The sequence below is a fragment of the Aythya ferina genome (assembly GCF_964211825.1).
Source record: "Aythya ferina genome assembly, chromosome: 14".
Lineage (NCBI taxonomy): Eukaryota > Metazoa > Chordata > Aves > Anseriformes > Anatidae > Aythya > Aythya ferina.
The window spans coordinates 7,469,913-7,488,850 of NC_140312.1; the positions used below are offsets into that span (position 1 = coordinate 7,469,913).

General features: G+C 39.9%; 1 protein-coding gene across 8 annotated transcripts in view; it reads left to right on the forward strand.

Moving 5' to 3' along the window:
• SGCD (sarcoglycan delta) overlaps positions 1-18,938 on the forward strand; it is a 401,695-nt gene that overhangs the window by 163,417 nt on the left and 219,340 nt on the right. The window lies entirely within an intron of this gene.

Genomic DNA, 18,938 nt, shown 5'->3' on the forward strand with positions numbered 1-18,938 from the left:
GTATTCTGAGGCAGGAGGTGTTTTCAGCCTTTTTTTTTCTCCTTTTTTTTTTTTTTTTTTTTTTTAAATCAGTTGGACAGCATAATTTACAGTGTGAAATGTAAAGATGTTGCCCTATGTAGGAGAACTTGTGAATGGCATAGTGTAGGACCCCTTTTTTTAGAGGCATTTTCCTCTATAGAAGTCGATAACGTATTATACCCACATAGCTCTGGGCACTGGTATTCATCTCTTGTTTGAAGGTTTATGTAAGTTAATTAGATAGTGTTATAAAACACTTTGGCAGATATGGATGATAGTTCTTACTGCTTTTTGAGAGGATATGTTTGAGAGAAGCACCTTTTTATGTAAAACCTGGAGAAATAATTTAAAATATATATAGCTAAAACATTGCCGTTAACAGCTGATCTGGATTTGAATGCATTGTGCTGAGTTACAAGTATGCAAGGATCCTTCATTTTTCTCTTTGAAACATTATTTGTAGAGACTCTATGGCAAACAAGCACCTTCATACTGCTTAGAGAATAAGTGCGCAGATGAAGAAAGCTTTATTATTTCCATCTAGTTGACTTTTGACATGGCTACTGGAAAACCACTGGCATGTTCTCAGCTGAATGTTCCTTTTTCAGAAGCATTACTAAGAGCACTGCAAGTGCTTTTTTTTCTTTTTTTTTTTTTTGTGAAAACCCTAGGTTGAAACTCTATGGGAGGAATTTAGCGAACATTAAAGAAACAGTCATTTAAATTATGGAGAAAAGGCAATAAATCACTGTGCTTGGTATTCATTCTGAACTTCATCTCATTTAGAGACTTTTTCTGTGTTGGCAGAATTAAAATATTAATTTGGTTTTCAATGGATCTCTTTCAGCTTCACTTTATGTTTCTGCCTGAGGTTTTTATAGATTTTGTCACTTTAAAAAATGTATTACTAAGGGCAGGGGTTTAATTATCTGATTTCCTTTTCCATTTAAACTTCCTGACTGAGTTTCATCTAAAGATACTATCTGCAATGTATTTGATTTTTGGATGTAGATCAGTCATCTGGAGATATCTGCGTTGTCTGACACACATGTTGGGGAATGGAGTTCAGAAATGAGGATCTGCTGCCACTCATTTTGAGTTGTTCCACTTGGACTTAGTGATTTGCTCAGGCAAGCAAACCCTCTCCCGGCTGCACTACTGCATCTGCAGGGTGGTCATGCAGCTGGGCTGGGAAAGGATAGGGGCTTGAGGACAAGAAGGTAGCAGTCAAAACTGACTCCTTTTAAGTTAAAAAGATCAAACAGGGTACAATGTTTCTGGATCTTAAGTCTCCAAAACTAAAAGCACCTGCCAAAGTCATACAGCATTGACATTATGTATGGATGGTCTTAGGAAAGGAGGCAGGCAGGATTATACTTCTCAAAGAACTTGCCCAAGCAATCCCACAGGTGGTACACTGAGTATATACATCCTTGCAAACTGTACAATCACTGCATTTCTTGCACAATCAGAAAAGTAACAAAATAGTTTGGCAGACAGAGGAGCCACTTCAGTACAGTTTTTGTGGTGCAGCACATAGGCAGTCCTTCTGTCTTGTATAGTCACGAGTAGTCTCTTGCTTTGTAGAAACTGGGCTTCTCATCAGCTAGTGCCAGTTCTTCTAGTCTTCCCCAAAATTAATTTCTTAAACATCTATAGTAATTTTCATCATCATAAAAATCTCCATGGCAGACAAATGTAATGTTCCCTCAAAGGAATTGCACCTGCAGCATGCAACAGAAATGATTGTGAGGTGACGATTAACTAATTGTCTTCAAAGCTTGTTCATGCTATTTTAATAGCCTGCAAGGCCTTTCTTCCAGCATATGTAGAGGGTGAAATATCACCACTTGTGTGTGAGCTGTCAATTGTTGGTGATCCTGCAGCTGCTGCATCTGAGGTCAGAGATGGGAACAGTCCGTGAAGGGGGTGGGGGAAAGAGATGAGACATAGAACAATGAAACAATTTTAGCTTAATATAAATATACCAGCAGTAAAGGCTTTAATTATACCAAGCTACTCTCCTTTTGAGGACCATGTGTGGCCTGGGTGCACACCCAGGGTCTGCAGTACAAACTTGGGTTCTGTGCTCCTGACATGAATAGCAGGCATAACACAAGCTTCTTAATGAGTCTTCCTCCACGGGAGCACTTACTCTCCACTTAGGTAATGAACTTTCTGTAAGTAAAAGTGTCATACAATAATTGTGATGCATGATGGGCATGTTTAGATAACCCTCCTATTATTTTAGGAAGTGCAGTACTTGAAAGAAAACTTATCCCAGGGTGTCCCTTAAACTTTTCTTTTGTATTACCCTCTGGATTACTCTCCTATCTCCTTCCTTTGATATGTTAATTCAGTCATTTTCCCTATCAGGGCTCATTTCTGCTGCTTTTTTCTTTTTTTCTTTTTTTAAATGTAATTTAATTTTGTGGAGAGTTAATGCTTATCATCCTTGTTTTACTACTTGAGAATTTTTGTGACCATTTTTCTTCTTTGAACTGAAAGTCCACATACTTCTCTGACTTATTTTGTTTGTTTACTAGTACATTGTTATTTGTTTTTAATCAATAAATCTTCCCAACTTTACTTTATTCTTCTAAAAGCAACACCACTGATTTTAGTTAGTGTTGTTTGTGTGTTCGAATGCCCTAGCATAATTAAGAAACATATATAACAAAACTCCTGACCAGAAGGTTTTTCAGGTTCTCTTCTAGACATGTACTTGATAACTGTGAGTTATACTGGTTAAAGTTTCAACTTGACCCCCAGTTTATGAAAACCTTACTCTGGAGGGAAACAAATGCTTGTTGGAACTGCAGAATGATCACAGACTAAAAGCCTGGTGTTAGGTACTCCGGTCTCCAAAAGCATCACCTGTCAGATTTTACCACAACTTATGTAACGTATGAGAGAGAATTTATTTTTCATCATCTATATAGGAAATAAAAATTAACTGATTTACAACCCCTTATTCAAGCCCTTTAAGCAAAAGCTTTAAATATCTACCATTGTCTCAAAAGTTAGACGTCCAGCTGTGCCACCCACACACAGACTGGATGATGCTGATTCTGCAGAGCTGGGGTTGCCTCATACTGAATTGGAAAAATCTAGCTCTTTATCCTCTTCTTATTCAGCATAAAGCTGATGAAACAGTTTTGTCATTTGTGTTTCAAATTGAGCAGAAGTCATATGGTTTAGCAGGAGCTTAATTATATTTACTGTACAGTTCAGCCAGCTCTTTCACATTTTTTTCTTTCTTTTTTTTTCCTTTTCTCCTCCTCATGGTACTGCGGAAGCCTGCTGGCAGTACAGCTGAAAATATCACTGCTCAATTCCTTCTCAGCAGACAGTGACCCTATAATTCTGAGCAGATGCACTAATATAGCAGAGCTTCAGTGACCAAAAAGAAAAGGGCAGGAGGAAAGAAAGCCCCAAATTAGAAGTTCATTACACATGGCCCTTTTGGTCACTGCAGTGATCTCAGTGAGATGGTTCTATTAGGAGACTCAGGGAGTAAGTTTACAGTGTAGTCACAGCAGTGACTGAAGTAACATAAGGGCTTTAAATCAGTTTTTGTGGATGCCAGTACCAGCACGCAGTCAAACCCTTGGTTTTCTATGGGTCCGCTTTCATGGTATTGGTGCGGTTCGTCCTCCTCTCTCTAACACTGATGTATTTAACAGTGTTTTTAACTTATTAAGTGCACTGTGTCTTTGCCTCTGGGCACTTGAATAGCAATTAACAGTATCAGTATGTAATGAGGTACTGTATATAGGTTGAAAGAGAAAGTTCTTCTCCTCCTATGCATCTAACAAACATCAAACAAAATTCAGACTTCTTGGATTGCTGTTTTTTTTTTTTTTTTTTTTTTTTTTTCCCCCATCTTTTTGCTTTGTGCTGGTGTGAGTGAATCTTGGTGTCCAGGGGTTATCACTCACACTGATGGAATTGGGTGTCTGTGGTCCATAGACACTGAAATTCTCAGCCAAGTAAGTGGTGGTTTGAATGGCTCCACATCAGAAGCCAGAGTGGACGAATGCTGAACTTTGGGGATATCTTGACCTTGTGGAGATCCACATTTTTTACTGGGCTGGAGCTAGATCTAAGAGCCAGCTGTTCTCAGGGGAGGTTTGCATCAGGAGATGGATTTCAAGTCTTATCTGTGCTTGTTTCTCTCTGACTCCTCCGTGAGCTGCGCTGTACTACCGTGCAGTTGCTCTGACAGGCAAGATGGAGATTTTGTAATTAGGAGCTTTCCATCATATGGTGTCCCTGCTGCGTTTCATCCCCAGCTGTCTTCCCAGGGCTGAGGAAGCTCTGCTTTTACCATGCTTCACACAGCATTAAACTGTGTAGAAAAGGCTAAATATTGTAGGCCAGATGCTGCTTTCCCTTTGCCTTTTATCAGCCTAGAGAGTAATTTCACTCCTGGGATGGCACTTTGCTCGTGGTAACTGGTGCATGACTGCAAGAGGCTCCTGTTCGTCAGTCCTCCTGATCCTCTGGCACAGAGAGGACTCTTTGCAAAGGAATATTTCCATAGCGGGCAGGTGCTGTGGGACCACCTTTCCTTTTCCATTTGGACATTATTTTGGCTTGGATTTAATTCCAGCTGTAGGATGAAGGCAGACAGAAGTAGCGTTTTTCTTTCCAAGAAATCTTTAAAATGTGAGTGACAATGAGATCTTTTATCACCAATGTGTTCTTTGACTGAAGCTAACCTCTTTGGGTATTTGTATAATAAAACTGAAGTTTTCTTCAGTATCCACAACACCAAGAGGCATTCTTTGAAGATGAACTCCTCCTACCCATTTTCCTGCTGCATTTCTATTTGCAGATGCTCCTTCCCCTTCTTTTATCCTGCGAGGGAGGAATTTTCTGAGCCTGAAATGAAGAAGCAGCCCCTGAGGGGACTTTGATACAGAGAGGTTACAACTCAGACAATAATTTGGGTCAATTTAAATGGCATGTGGGTGTGGGTTTAAATAAATAGCTTTAACCTTTAGCTAACTGATGGAACTGAAAATAGATACCGGGTTGGGCACATTGGAAGAGCTGCTTGTGAAATGTGTACCATTGCTGCCAGCATTACTTTGAATAAATAGATCACTCTTCAGGGCTGTCAAGCCAGCACCTTCACCAGTAAAAGGAAATGTGATTTTTTGTCGTCGTCTTCTTTTTAACTGGCAGCCAAGTCTAAAAGAAACTCTTACCTTTTTTTTTGATGGTTTTGCATTTACAAGCCTGTACTTTGTGATTTGCTTCCATCAACTGGACTTTTATAACATTTTTAGATCTTCACACTTATGTGTTTGCCCAGTTAAACCATTATGTAGGCTCTACTCTAAACAGTTATATCCTAAAGGAAAGTATTAGAACATGTGTTGATCATTACTGGGTATATTAATACCTTTTTGCAGCCAGGACCTGCATTTGTGAACTCCATTTTTTCTCTTATTTGTGGTTCAGGAGCTAGAGGAGAGGAGAATGAAATTATTTGATTAGTTTTTTGGCCAAAATGTGGTGGATATACTCCAGCTTAGTGGTAGTCCTCTCTAGGCTGAGCTCTATCACTGCTGTTGCTCAGGTGGAGGGTGCAGAGTAGGGATGAGATCCTGTAGCTTTTGTCAGGAGAATAATATAAATTAAAAATAACCAGCACAACTCTTATGCTAGCATAAAAATGTGTATCCAAAGAAAAAATCTAAGTTCGGGTTCACATAAAGAACTACCAAGTTAAGATCTTGTAAAAGCAGTAAGGAATTCTTGGAGGAGTGCACGGATATTTTCATCTGCTGATTTGCGCCTGTGGTATAAATGTAGGTGTGATAAAATATGCAGATAATATTTTGTAGTAACAATCTTCTGATAGATAATAACAGCAAAGAAAAATAGAGTTGTAAGCCTGTTGTGGGCTATGGTTTTAGTACCATTTCCTTCTGCAGGTTGCTACTACTGGCTATACCTGCTGTGAGAGGCAGATCCATAGTTAAAAAGCATGCCTAGGACAAACAAATGAATTGTCGCTTTTTTATACTTTTTATACTTTTTTATACTATATAGATCATTGCCCCATGTCAAACAGGGCAAAGCCTTGTGTTCTGTAAAGCGTACATCAGTCTCGAACCTTAGTAACTGTGTCATACCATGGCAGCATGAAGTTCTGTGGGAAGATATTTTGGCATACATTTCCATAATAAAATACCTTAAATTTGCTTATGCAAAACAGATTGGAAGTGATTCACTAATGTGTGAGCAAATCTTGCAAGTAATCTCTTGAAAGAGCAGCAGATTGGTCATGAGCTTGTGATTTCATATTTTGTGGGTGTGGAAGGAGCTGTTGAGTTGCTGAGACTGGGGGACAAATTGCGACAAGGTGCCACCACGGACAAAAGCTGAAGTCCAAAGGGTTCAAATTGACAGCAGTGAGACCAGTCAACGTATGATGGTAAGAATTAAAAGGGAGATGCATGAGAGGGGTAGCGAAAATTCTTCTTTTTCAGGTTATCTGCCAACTCTCTGTTTTATTCAGATCAAGAAAATAGCACAGGTGGTTTAGTTATTCATTCTATAGCTGTTTTCAGGGTTTCCTCAAACCATTCCCTGAAGCATCTGCTTTTGCCGCTGTCTGATTCAGGTTTTTGGTCTAAACAGAGCACTCATCTAATCTACTATGGCAGATTCCAAATTCCAAATATCACATAGCGTAATCCGTAAGGACACAGTGATATCCCCTGCAAGGTGTTTATCTTTCATGCCCTGGGCATTTTTGTGACTTCTCTTGGAGGCCTCTATGCTGCTTATCAGGGAAGGATTCAGGAACCTATACAACAAACAAATGCTGGCCAGAGCCAGCACTAAAGGCCAGCCAGTGCATTATCTTCATCAGCAAATCTGTAATATAGGGTGATTGAGGTCAGTTTTTAACTTTTCCCTGGTAATAGGAATATTAAACATGTCCTTAGGTGTATGTGCACACCCACCTGTGTATCCATGCAGGGGACTGTCTGCCATCTGCTTATATCAGAGGCTGTGTGTCTACCATGGACAGATGGAGGGCAGTTTGTCCGATACATAATATGGGCAGGTGTGAATTTTCAGTCATCCGTGGAGACTATAAACGCACGTGTCTATGTGGAGCTGTAATGAGTTAGCACAAGTATCAGGTAGGTGAATACTGAGGTATGCACCTGGGAGGAGCGAGGCATCCTGCACCTTCAAAGACCATCCTGGCTAAATCACTCAGCGCAGAAAGCAGCAGCAGACTTGCCCCCCGACACCCAGTGCTCAGGTTCGCCCCCTTTGCTTGCTGCAGAATGGGAAGGGTTTAGGAGGGAGGGAGTTGTTGGTTATTCATGTAACAATTTGTATTAAGTAGGCACTTTCTTGTGCTCTCCTTTTGATCCTTCCAGACACCCTAATTATGGATACAGCCTTAACAAGGATGATAAAGGGCCTCAGGGGTTATAAACCATGAGGAGAGGTTAAGAAAATTATGTTTATATGCATTAGAATAGAGGAGATTAAGAGGGGTTGTGACCAAGGTGTACAAAATCCAGAAGGTATTGAAGAAAAAATGATGCCACCAGAATATTCAAGAGAGAAACTGTGAAGAGAGTGGATGAGGAGGGCAGGTGGCAGCTTGGCTGGAATTGGTTTGGGGAAGTTTTTACAAGGGTCTTGTTTTCAGGAGGGACAATAAATTACACTAATCTATGGGAAGACGGTTTGGGACATAGATAAGGTATAGGCCAGAAATACGGGATATGTCTTATAATTTATAACTTGAAGTATCAGAACAGGTTGGCTTTGGGCAGAGGGTAATGAATTAGAAAAAGGATTTTTAGTTTTGTTTGGAGCTGTGCTTTTCAGTTTGTTGGAACTTAGTTTCAGATGCTAAATGTTAGAAGAGGGAAAACCCCATACTTTTCATATATGAGGATGCCTTTGCACAAATTTTTTACTTTTGCTGTAGAGCTGAGGCATTTGGGGGGGGGAGGGAGGGGAGTTCTTCGCAAAGGCTAGATAACTTGAGGGAGTTGCAAAGCAAAGGTATGAAACGCGATTTGTTCTTTCCCCTGTGCCCCCTCTCCCTGTGAGCTCTTCCTAGTGAGATTCCCATCCTGCCTCTCGCATCTGTAGCATGTTGTAGGGATGAATTCAAAAACTCCTGTGATGTTTTTGCTCAATTGTGTATGGCTACTACAAGTGTAAAGCAGGGGTAAACTGGCCACTAAAATTCAAGGGTGGTCTAGAAGGTACTTAGTCCTGCAAGTTTGTGACCCATTTTCTCAACACCTTGCGTGGAGGAAAAAGTGGGGAAAAAAAAAAAAAAAGTCCAATGGAGACTATTCAAACCTTTTACCCAATTGTACTTTAACTCACACATATATATTTCATGGCTGTACACAGCCCACTTCCGAAATTTCTTTTATTTAATATCTGATATGTGTTTCCACAAAATCCCATTCAAAATCTAAAGCCAAAGCTTTGCTACTCAAAAAAATGATGTAAGATACAATATTTCAATCAGTTTAGCTGAACATAAAATAAATTGCTAGCTCTTGGCCCTGTTAAGTGACTGCAGTCCAATAAGAGAAAGCAGTTATTCAGTTATTTTTGGACTATTTTTGTTAATGATTTTTTTTTGTTGTTTTTGTTTTGTGAAGGAGATTGCAGAGGTCGTTTGAGAAAATGCACTTAATCATGACTATGGAAGCTGGCAAGCTCCTGCCAAACTCATACAGGTTCTTGAGATTCATCCTAAAGTTAGCTAAAGCTGGTCTATTCAAGGCTAGTCTTCAGCAGTGTGTATGGGGTAGGCTCCTGGTTGGGTCAGGCACATGGGGACTGTGGGGCTAGGAAACCTGCATCCTCTTGTCTGGTTACTTGCGCAGTGGTTCATTGGATGGAAATGTGGATGTTTGCTTGAATCACTGCACATGGAGAAGAGGAGGGGAAGGATTGAAAAACTGAAGTTTTTTTTTTGTTGTTGTTCAGCCTTTCCCTTTGTGCTGTTCAGTTCAGCTGTGCAGCACTTTGTAGGAAGGCAGATGTTGGCACAGTACAACATGTCTGTGTTGGAGCAGTGCATACAAAAGGCATATTATGGCTTCCAGAGTTCCTCTGAATCCAAAGTTTGTAGCCAAGCCCCTTCTGAAGTCCATACATCTCAACCTAAATCAGTCTGTAACTTAAAAGTCATAAGGAACTGGAAAGGCTGCACAAAGATATTTCCACTAATGTGAAATTGTACAAAACTGGCAAGCAAAAGATGTATAACTGAGAACAGCAATTGTGCTACTACATAGGCTAAAATCAGAAGGACTGAGAGGCAAAGTCATCTATAGCTATAAAGGGTTATGAAATGATTTACAAAAGCACTGGAAGTAAGAGGAAAGCAAAAGTCCATCAGTAGGAAAGGGAAGCAAATAATGGTCTAGACAGAGAAGGCAGAAATACCAAATGCCATTATTTTGCACTGCTCTTCACAGAAAGGTTAATAACTGTGTCAGAGCTATAAGAATGTTCCCTGTAACAAGGGGTTATGAGCAAAGGCAAGAACAAGATAAGGAGTATTTAGATAAGTGTGATATATTTGGGTCAGCGTGGCCTTCTGAAATGTACCCACAGAATTATTTACGATGACTCTCAGAAGCTTACAGAGAACAGGGCAATTGTCAGAAGTCTAGAGGAAGGCAAACATAGTACCTGTCATCGCAGAGGACGGTGCGAAGGAAACAGAGGCTTGTAAATACCTAAAAAGATACAGAAAAAATTATCGAACTTGCAGCTACCCGTGAGCAGTGAATAATATCTAACATGCTTTATTAAGTCAAAACAAATGAAATTTCCTTCTGTGATTGGGTGACTCATCCAAAACAGAGGAAAGCAGAAGCACTTTGTCTTTAGGTAGGTGTCTGATACCCTCTTAAGCACTCTTTTCTTATGAAAGTTGAGCTCAAACTTGTAGCTTTCAAGCTTTTTGATTAGTGAATCAATAGAAGCTTTTAGCAAAGATGCACACTCCTGGGTAGCAAGGAGTTCACTGGTCAGTATTTGTTACTGTCTACACACCTGACTTTAACAAAATATTTAAGTGCAGATATGTGCAGTGGCATAAATTCCTTGAGAGGGAGGGGACTGTGCATTAACATGTTTTAAATGTCTACTTTATAAATGCTTTCCCTTAATGAAAATTGCAGTGTACAGCAGTATACTCTTTGCTGTCTCCACCATTCCTTTCCCCAGGGTATTTACTATGAAAGAGTTTTGCCTTGAGCAATAGCCTGTACTGCAGTAGAGTATCACATATAGAAAAGTTACCTAACATCATACAGAAATGTAATAGCTGGGTGGAGGATGGGAATCTAGAAGTATGCCTTTAAAAAGTTGCCTTAAAGACAATTCTTTTTAAACATTTTTCAGGCTTTTGCATAAGGATTGCAGACTAGGTATTACAGCATCTAATATGAGCAGTGGATTTATGCTCTGTAATAAATGTATCCATAGGGTGCTGCGTTGTTGTTATGATAGTGAATTATAGTAAAATTAGGAGAATTAATAATGACCCAGCTGGAATAATTTAGCACTGTGATAACTAAACTCTAACCTAATGCTCAGTTTATTCACAGAACCATTTATAAAGAACACTGAATGCGAGTGTCTGAGGGGATTCTTCTATAGAAAACAAAGTGAGACCCTAATCATAAACAAATGCCATAGCACATCATTAAGAGGATTAAGTGGCTTGAAATTGATGTCTAAGGCATTTTGGTTGATTGTTGCTAAATATACCACATGCTTGACAGTCATCTCCTGTTCGCCACCCTTCTTCTGCTAGTTGTATGTCATGCAGTATTATCCGTGTTTACCAGGACTGCCTCGTACCGGGTCTTTATCTGTGAGGTTTTCTGCTTCATGCCAGGCCTGATCTGAATTTTGCAGTCTGATGTGTTGGCAGTGGTCAGTGCCAGCCCATTAATACCTTAATAGTGAGTTAGTGGCCAGTAAACACCAGGCTAAAAGCAAAACGGAAAAGCACAAGACTTCTCGAGTTTGCTAAATTTAGTTGCCTCCATAGTCTTTTGAACAGAAGGCTTGGGCTTTAGTTTGAAAAAACTTTTTTTCTAATAAATATATTACATTATAGTTAAAAATAAAAATAAAAAGTTCAAAAATAATTTAAAATTCAGTGAAACTTTACACACACAAAAAAATGAGTATTTCATTGACTAACTCATAATACCTTTCTGAATAATTAATATTTCTGAGACTTTTGTCTATTTATATATATGTTCTTTAAGTAACAAATGTTCATAAAATATCCTGAATTGGAAGGGATCCACAAGGATCATTGTGTCCAACTCCTGGCTCCACACAGAACCACCCAAAAATCAGACCACGTGTCTGAAAGCATTGTCCAAATGCTTCTTGAACTCTGGCAGGCTCAGGGCCATGCCTGCTGCCCTCAGCAGCCTGTGCCAGTGCCCGACCACCTTTCAGTGAACAATCTTTTCCTAACACCCAGCCTGAACCCACCAGTCACAGCTCTACGACATTCCCTTGGGTCCTGTCTCTGTTCACAAGGTCAAATGATGGGTAAAATAAATATATACATAAATAATATCCATAGGTAAAATTAATTCTCTTCTCTGCCCTACTTAGTGCTCCCTTGCTGTCATACCATTGGGCTGTGCTCTGTCAGGAGGAAGAAGCTGCTGATGTAATTTAGACAAGTCAAATGTTTCTGAGGAGCAGCTTTATGATAGTGGAGTCATTGCATCTCTGCAAATGTCACCATGACGATCCTATCGATCTGTTCAGGCTATCACTAAAAGCCTATGGAGAAGTGGGTTGCACTACCCAAACTCCTAGATAAATGATATAGCAAGGCAGGAGATAGGGCTGCCTCCACGGCTATTTAATATGCATGAGCTTGTTGTAGCCATGAGCCAAATGGGAAGTAGGACAAACCCTGCAATGCTGATTGAAATCGCCCAAAAGTTAATGGGGAGTCTTGCATTGATGACAGCAGCCTTTTGATCAGGCCTTACTAAACAGGGTGCCATGTGTGTGCTCGTGCAAGAGGATAAAGGGAAAGTACATAAGCAGCCAGATGGAGATCTGTGCACAGAGACTGAGGGTAACACAGCCTGCACCCGCACTGCACCCATCTCGTCAGTACAGGGCTGACAGCAGCAGCCTGTCACACAGCACGGCTCTGGGATGTGAGCAGGGAATCCTTCTGGTTCCAATCGGTGTAACATGTTCACCTGAAATACCACCACTTCATTTTTTGGGGGATATTGAATTAAATTGTCAAAAAATGTCTCTTGAGGGTCACAGGTTGGATTTTGGAGTTAACAAGTTCTTCGCTATCTTGCAGGTTCTTACCACTTCTGTGAAGGAGCTGTCTTGCACCCACTCAGTGCACTGCTGTACTGAGTTGTGTTTCTTTTATGTTTAGAAAAAAATGTCACTGAGATACACTTGCATGTGTGCTCTGGTGATGTACAGTCAGTGTTCTGTGTGATTTCACAAAAGGCAAATGTTGGATGATCCTTGTTGTGATCTGTTTTATTTTGATGCAAACTAATGCCTGGATAAAGAACTCCCAAATTTTCAGTTAAGGGTGTTTTTTGTTTTATTTTGTTTTTGTTTTCATTTGTTTTGTTTTGTTTTATCAGTTTTATTATCAAAAAAACAAGCATAAGTCCTGATTCCAGTCTCTCCGTATGAGATATTGACAGCTTAAGCCTGCTGATCGTTCCCTGAGGCTGAGGCCCCCGTGTTCCTTGCTCCTGGCTCTACCCTTGGGCTGCAGGCAGCTGAAGAGGAATTGCAGGAAGAAATTAAGGGCAGTAATGTTTTCAGCCATGGTTTGACCCATTCCATCTCATGTAAAATGGATTGTATGCTAAATCCACTGACCCATTGCCTCTCTTTCTGGGATGCTTCTGTGCTTCCTTCACAGCCCAATTACACCACTGTTGGAAGTTTAGACTGTAATTTAGAATTAATCATCCCATTTTGAGGACGCCCACATAAACAAATATTGACTACAGTAGTCACTGTCTCTGTGAACACTGTCTCAGAGTTGTCTCTTTTATTCAGTTTATTTATGCACTCTGCAGACCAATTATTAGTAGGCCTCAGTCAGAGAATGTCCACAGAAGCATGAGCACAACTGAGGAGCTCAGCAGCCCGTTGTCTCGTGATGATGGCTTTGCCACAGCACCTTTTTAGTAATCCAATCACCCTCTGGGAAAGCCACATGTTTAAGGAAAGAAGAGGTATCTGCTTTGTGCCAGAGTGGGAAGACATTGCCAAATGGAATTAAAATTTCCATCTAGACAGCAATCAAAATTAGCCTTTCATCATGCATTAAGGTAACACTCAAATTGTTCTGTAAGCATTAGTAACCTAATTGTATTATTTTGGGATACATGCATAAATAAACATTGAATATATTAGTTACCTTGTATGTAGAAATGAAACTAAATTTGTTAGTGAAGATGGAGACTCCTCACTACTAGGTATTGCTTCTTAATAGTCCTGCTATTCATGGGATGGATTATTTGGGATTCATGCTGTGGGATGGATTATTTGAGTTATTGTTTCCCTTTTTGGTTGATTTAACCCAATGTATTCCTACATTTGGTGAGCATTTAAACGACTAGGCAAGATGCAATCTTCATAAATTATTACAGACCAGTGGAAGTCTATCACATTGCATATAGGATTTTGAGTACAGAGTAATGAAAGATCTTGCTCTGAGTCAGAACTGGCATCTTTATCAAGAAAAAAGTCTTTTAAAAATAATATGTGTAACAGACTATAAATGAATGTATATCAATACAATCCATTAAATACATGCAACCTGCTGAGATATGGCAGTATCATTCCCGTATAAATCAGTTCATAAACTCGTTTTTAATTTTTTTTTGGCAGAGTTATGAAGCCAATTAGCTTGGTAATAAATATTCAGCTTTAATGGGCAAGTAAATAATTAATGTTATTGCCTTTGTAAATTTAGCTTTTCAGTTATAAATTAACATAATTAAGAGTAATGTTTCAGTATGCATTTTACCAGCCAAATCTAAATCAAGCAATTAAACTGTAGGTTTTCCACATCAAATGAGTTGCGTTTATAATGATACAAACTGCAGAAGTAAATTTGTTTTTCATGGTCAGATTCATTACAAAAACATGAAGGAGAATATTCTGTAGGAGATGTAATCAAGTATATTATTTGAAGAACCATTAATATATACTTTAACTACTTTTTGTTGTCCTTCCACAGTAAAATAGAAAGGGGAAAGCACACTTCCCATCAGTCTCTGGCACTGGGATAATTGTCTGGGTGTAATTATAACGCTCACTGAAAAATGGTTATTGCTGAAGAACTGTTGTCACATCTCTTTGTTAAATTGATTGCAAATATGCAAGGTATGGATTCAAAAAGATAAAAATTGCTCTGTAGTCATTAACTTCAAAAGCTCCAGGCTGACTGAGACCAGCTGGGAGTTTGATCGTACCTCCTTCCCCCACCCCGCTTTGTATTGCTTCTTACTTTCTGTGATGTGCATGTGCCACCCTCCTGTGCCATTCCTCAAACTTAGTGAGCAACCAAAGCAGTAATGCTGTTCTTGGGGAGAACAGATGGGTTAATAGGAACATATAACTATTAGCATTTCTAATTGGGATGCAAGTCAGAGCTGCTGAAATCCAGCCCTTTCAGCAGCTGCTACAGAAGAGCAAAGCACGAGGCTGTAGCTTCAGGTGGGCTCAGGAGGTCACAACGCGATTTCTGAAGTTGCATTTGAGGAGTGGTGAGGGTATGTCTGAAGCCACAAAGCTCGTGAAAGCTTTCAAGCTTCTGGAACATCAGACAGTATGAACTCAGGCCATTCTCTCTCTCTCTCTCTCTGTCTTTTTTTTTTTTTTTTTTTTTTTTTTTTTTTTAATGTAGAATTGCAGAACAATTCTATTTCTGTGAATGGTACCAGCTTGTGACTTAAAAATACTTTTTTTTTGGGTGGAAACAGGAAATATCCAGGAGAAGTGACTCTAAAGCACATACCATGCATGTGTAACCACATGCATGCATCCTCACAGAAAAACTTGAAGTTTGAAAATATGTCTTGAGTCAAACAAGGCCTGAAAGCCCCCACTGAAGCAGCAGAGATATAGACGTTTCTAATCTTGCAGGCTCCGCAGATTGCAATTTATCATGGGCTGAGCAGTCTATTTATAGCTCTTCAAAATGTTTCTGAGAGCAACATTTCGCAAACTGCCAAAAGTTTGCAGATTTGTAATGAGAAGAGTTTCTTGATGCACAGGCTTGCCCACATCCAAACCTGTTCATTGACATTTCTAAAAGCTGTGATTTCATAGTCATTTTATGTCCCATAACCCAGGGGGCAAATTTATCACTGGCAAAAGCCTACTGAAGTCGGCGAAGTTACACCAGAGATAAATTCAGGTCAATGAACGTCATTTTAGTGTTCAAACTGTTTGCGGTGCTATGCAGATAGATAGCTGTAGGCTTTTTTTGCTGTATCCAATTGTTTAAGGGTGAGTGGACTGAAAAAATTTATCCTTGAGCTGAATTTCTGCTAATTGATTTATACATGCAGAACTGCAGTGCAGTTTTGACAATGTTATTTTGGGTTTTAGAAGGACTTAAAAAAAAAAAAAAAAAAAAAAAAAAAAAGGCAAAGCACACTAAATTCTCTTGCCTTATATCTACAGGATCATATTTCCAAAGAGATTTTAAATGAACATAGTCACTTGCTGGGTATAAGAGTGTGGGAATATAAGCGCCTGATGGCACAGACAGTTATCCTGCAAGCACAATTAACTCGGTGTAAATGTGCATCTATAGCAGGCAATCGGTGATAAGGCAGATTTCTGTTTCAAACGCTGCACTGTGCTGAATAATGAGGTCTCTTCCAACCTAGAAAATTCTGTGATTCTGTGATTCTGTGATTCTGTGATAATTGTCAGCTGTATTTTGTAATTATTCCTTGTTAATGCCTAGATGCAGAGGCGTTCAGGTGCATTGTATTCTTTCTATGGTGGCTAATGGGTCTTTTCATCTGATGTCAGGCTTTACCTGGACCCTGTAACATATTTCTGGCTGGGGTCTGCTAATAAACTACTTCAGAGTCAGCAGTCTTGAGCTGTGTCTGAGGAGAATTCAGCATGTTTTGTAGCAAGGTTGCATCTGATAGTCTACTTCTAGCTGCTTTGGTTTTCAGCACAAAAAGAAAGATTGCTCTAAGACTACTGAGAGCCTAATGAGATTGAAGGCAGGTCAGGTACTTGCTGTTCAGGCTGGTTCAGCCGTGCGGTCTGCTGGATGCTGTATTTGTGCTCCGTTCATTAAGCCTTGCAGTGTGCCGAGGAAAGCAGCTTCTACCAACTTGAAGCAGTGTGACGCTGCCTTATTTTATGGATGAATGAGAGTATTTTGGTTAGTTTGGAGACTTGCTGGAAAAGTCCATCTAACCTGCCTCCGGGAGCAGACAGCGGGAGGTGTTTACATGGGTAAGCTCTGAAGATTTTTCTCATGTTGGAGGCAGGGGTGCCTCCAGTGCCAATACCGGATTGCTCAGCACTTTGCACTCATTATTGAAGCTTTTCTTTAGTTCAACATGTAAGAGTAGGTGGTCTGATTGGGAAGCTGTAGACTAGAGCAGTGTGTGTGCTTGGAAAACGGAGAGGGCATTAAGGAAGTCCTAGTTTGCAATTACAGGTGTATTGGTGGCTGTGCACCAGAAGGTCCAGTTCTGGGGCTAGCAAGTACTCCTGTTTCTTTACGGTCCTTTTAAACTTGTATCAGCTTTCTTCAAACTCTTAACACTTCACCTAGAAAACTCTGACGTCCTCCTGCAGCCCCAGGTCTGCTCTGGCCTCTCCTTGCCTCTCTGGAGCACTCACCCAGCCCTCCTGGTCCTTGTCAGCCCCTGCAGGCACCCTTTCCTCCTCCCTGATGCTCCAGCAGACCTCTGCATGCCCTCTTCAGTATCCTCCTGGCTCTGTCCTTTTTGTACTTGTTGCTGAAATTAAAGCACTTAAGAGCTGTAGAGATTTAGCAGGCTTTTATGCGGGTTTCCAGCTCGAGTTGAGGTTATTTTTCTTCAAATATATGATCCACCTTGGATAAGCTACATTTCAGGAGTTAGTATGGTGTTTTTCAAGTGTCAGTGAATTTGATATACTTTGCAGGCTAACATGTCAGATCTGTGCAGTAAATAAGGCTGCCTTTTTGTGTCATTTATGAACTTGGTTGACTCTTACTTTTCCCTTAGGTTGTAGCAGTGTAAAACCAGAAATGAGGGGTGTGACTTTCGGAGTGAGAGCACATTGTGTACAACTAATTTATCAAACAAAACTTTTAAAAGTTGGAAAAGTGGTTAAAAACTATTGTTTTTACTAACATAACTAAACTTGGCTGAATGTGTCAAAGGAGAATCACACTGTGGACTCTCAGCAAAAGCATCACAATTTGATGCTCTGTGTGGATTTTAAAATCGAAAAGTGAGAAGAATAATCTGAATTTATAATGGAAATCCCTGCTCAGATTCCAGGCTGACAAGTGACTGACAGCTGTGTGTCCTCTAGGTGCCACAGAATCCAATATATTTATATTTTCTCAAACATTTGACATACCAGCTTATCCCAATATGTTCCACAGAGATAAACAATAAAGTTACAGTTAAATAAATAACTTCAGAGATAAGCAACTTTAGCAAAGGACGAAAGGCTTGCTTAGCAATGACATTTAACAGGAGCTGGAGATATGCATTTACTTATTCATTCTCCAACAATTAAAAAAAAAAAAAAAAGAGAGAGGAAAAATGGCAGTAATACAAATCAGAGGTTTCTTCAGCATGACAGATTAGGACAGCAAAACAGTGACTTCTTATGACCAGTCTTAATGCAGGCTAGTAATAAATCTCACAATTCCAGTGAGAGCAGGGTGAGGACAGTGCCAGGACTGTTGGGAAATTTCATCTGCACTATTATAAAGAGAGTCCTGGGAAGAATAAATAAATAAAAGTGAAAGCATGTCTGAAGGAGATACAAAGAAGTCAGCCATCAGTTTTGGGTGGCAAAATGAAAATAGACTGAGTTGAAATGAGATTAAAGTTCATAGTGGTCAAGCTAATACTTTTGCTACAGAGAAAGAGAAGTACAGTATGTTTATAAAAAGCTTATGCCGTAATGCCCTGATCCTGTAATATGATCCACTTACATGCTATCAGCTGTGGTAAAGAGATCCAAGGGTATTTGAATCTTCTAGTAATAAACAGCATTCCTCATCCTGGTGCTCAGCTCTATTACAGTCTACTGCAAATGCCCCAGCAGAGTCTCTGTACACTAACTCGGTGCAGTGCAAGTTTATTTTGGAATGGATCCAAAAATAACATCTTTTCCCTTGTTAACATAATTTGTTTTACCTTTTGGCATATATTGACAAACATTTCCCTTGGGACAGTTGGGGATGTCACAGCACATCCCACCTCCGCAGCCCTCTGGATGCAGAGTGAAGCCCTCATCCTGGTTGCTTGTGAGCCCCGGGAGGAGAGGCAGCAGAAGAGGAGATATCTGCGCCGTGGTGGCACACAGTCTGTCCCAGGCATGAGGAAAGAGGAGATAAGGGAAAAGAAAGGCACTGGCTTCACTTTGTCAGTGAATTAAGGGCTCTGCCATACTAAATTTGGAAAGGAAGCCTTTTAGCATGCTGGAAAAAATAAATAAAATAAAAAAAAAATGCTGGTATAGTGCAGTTCAGCTGGAGAAACATGCTTCTCGTTTGCTTTGAATAGACCTGATGGAGCCACTTACATCACACATGAAAGTAAGGCTATCGGTTTAAATGTGATCCCAAGACTATGACATAT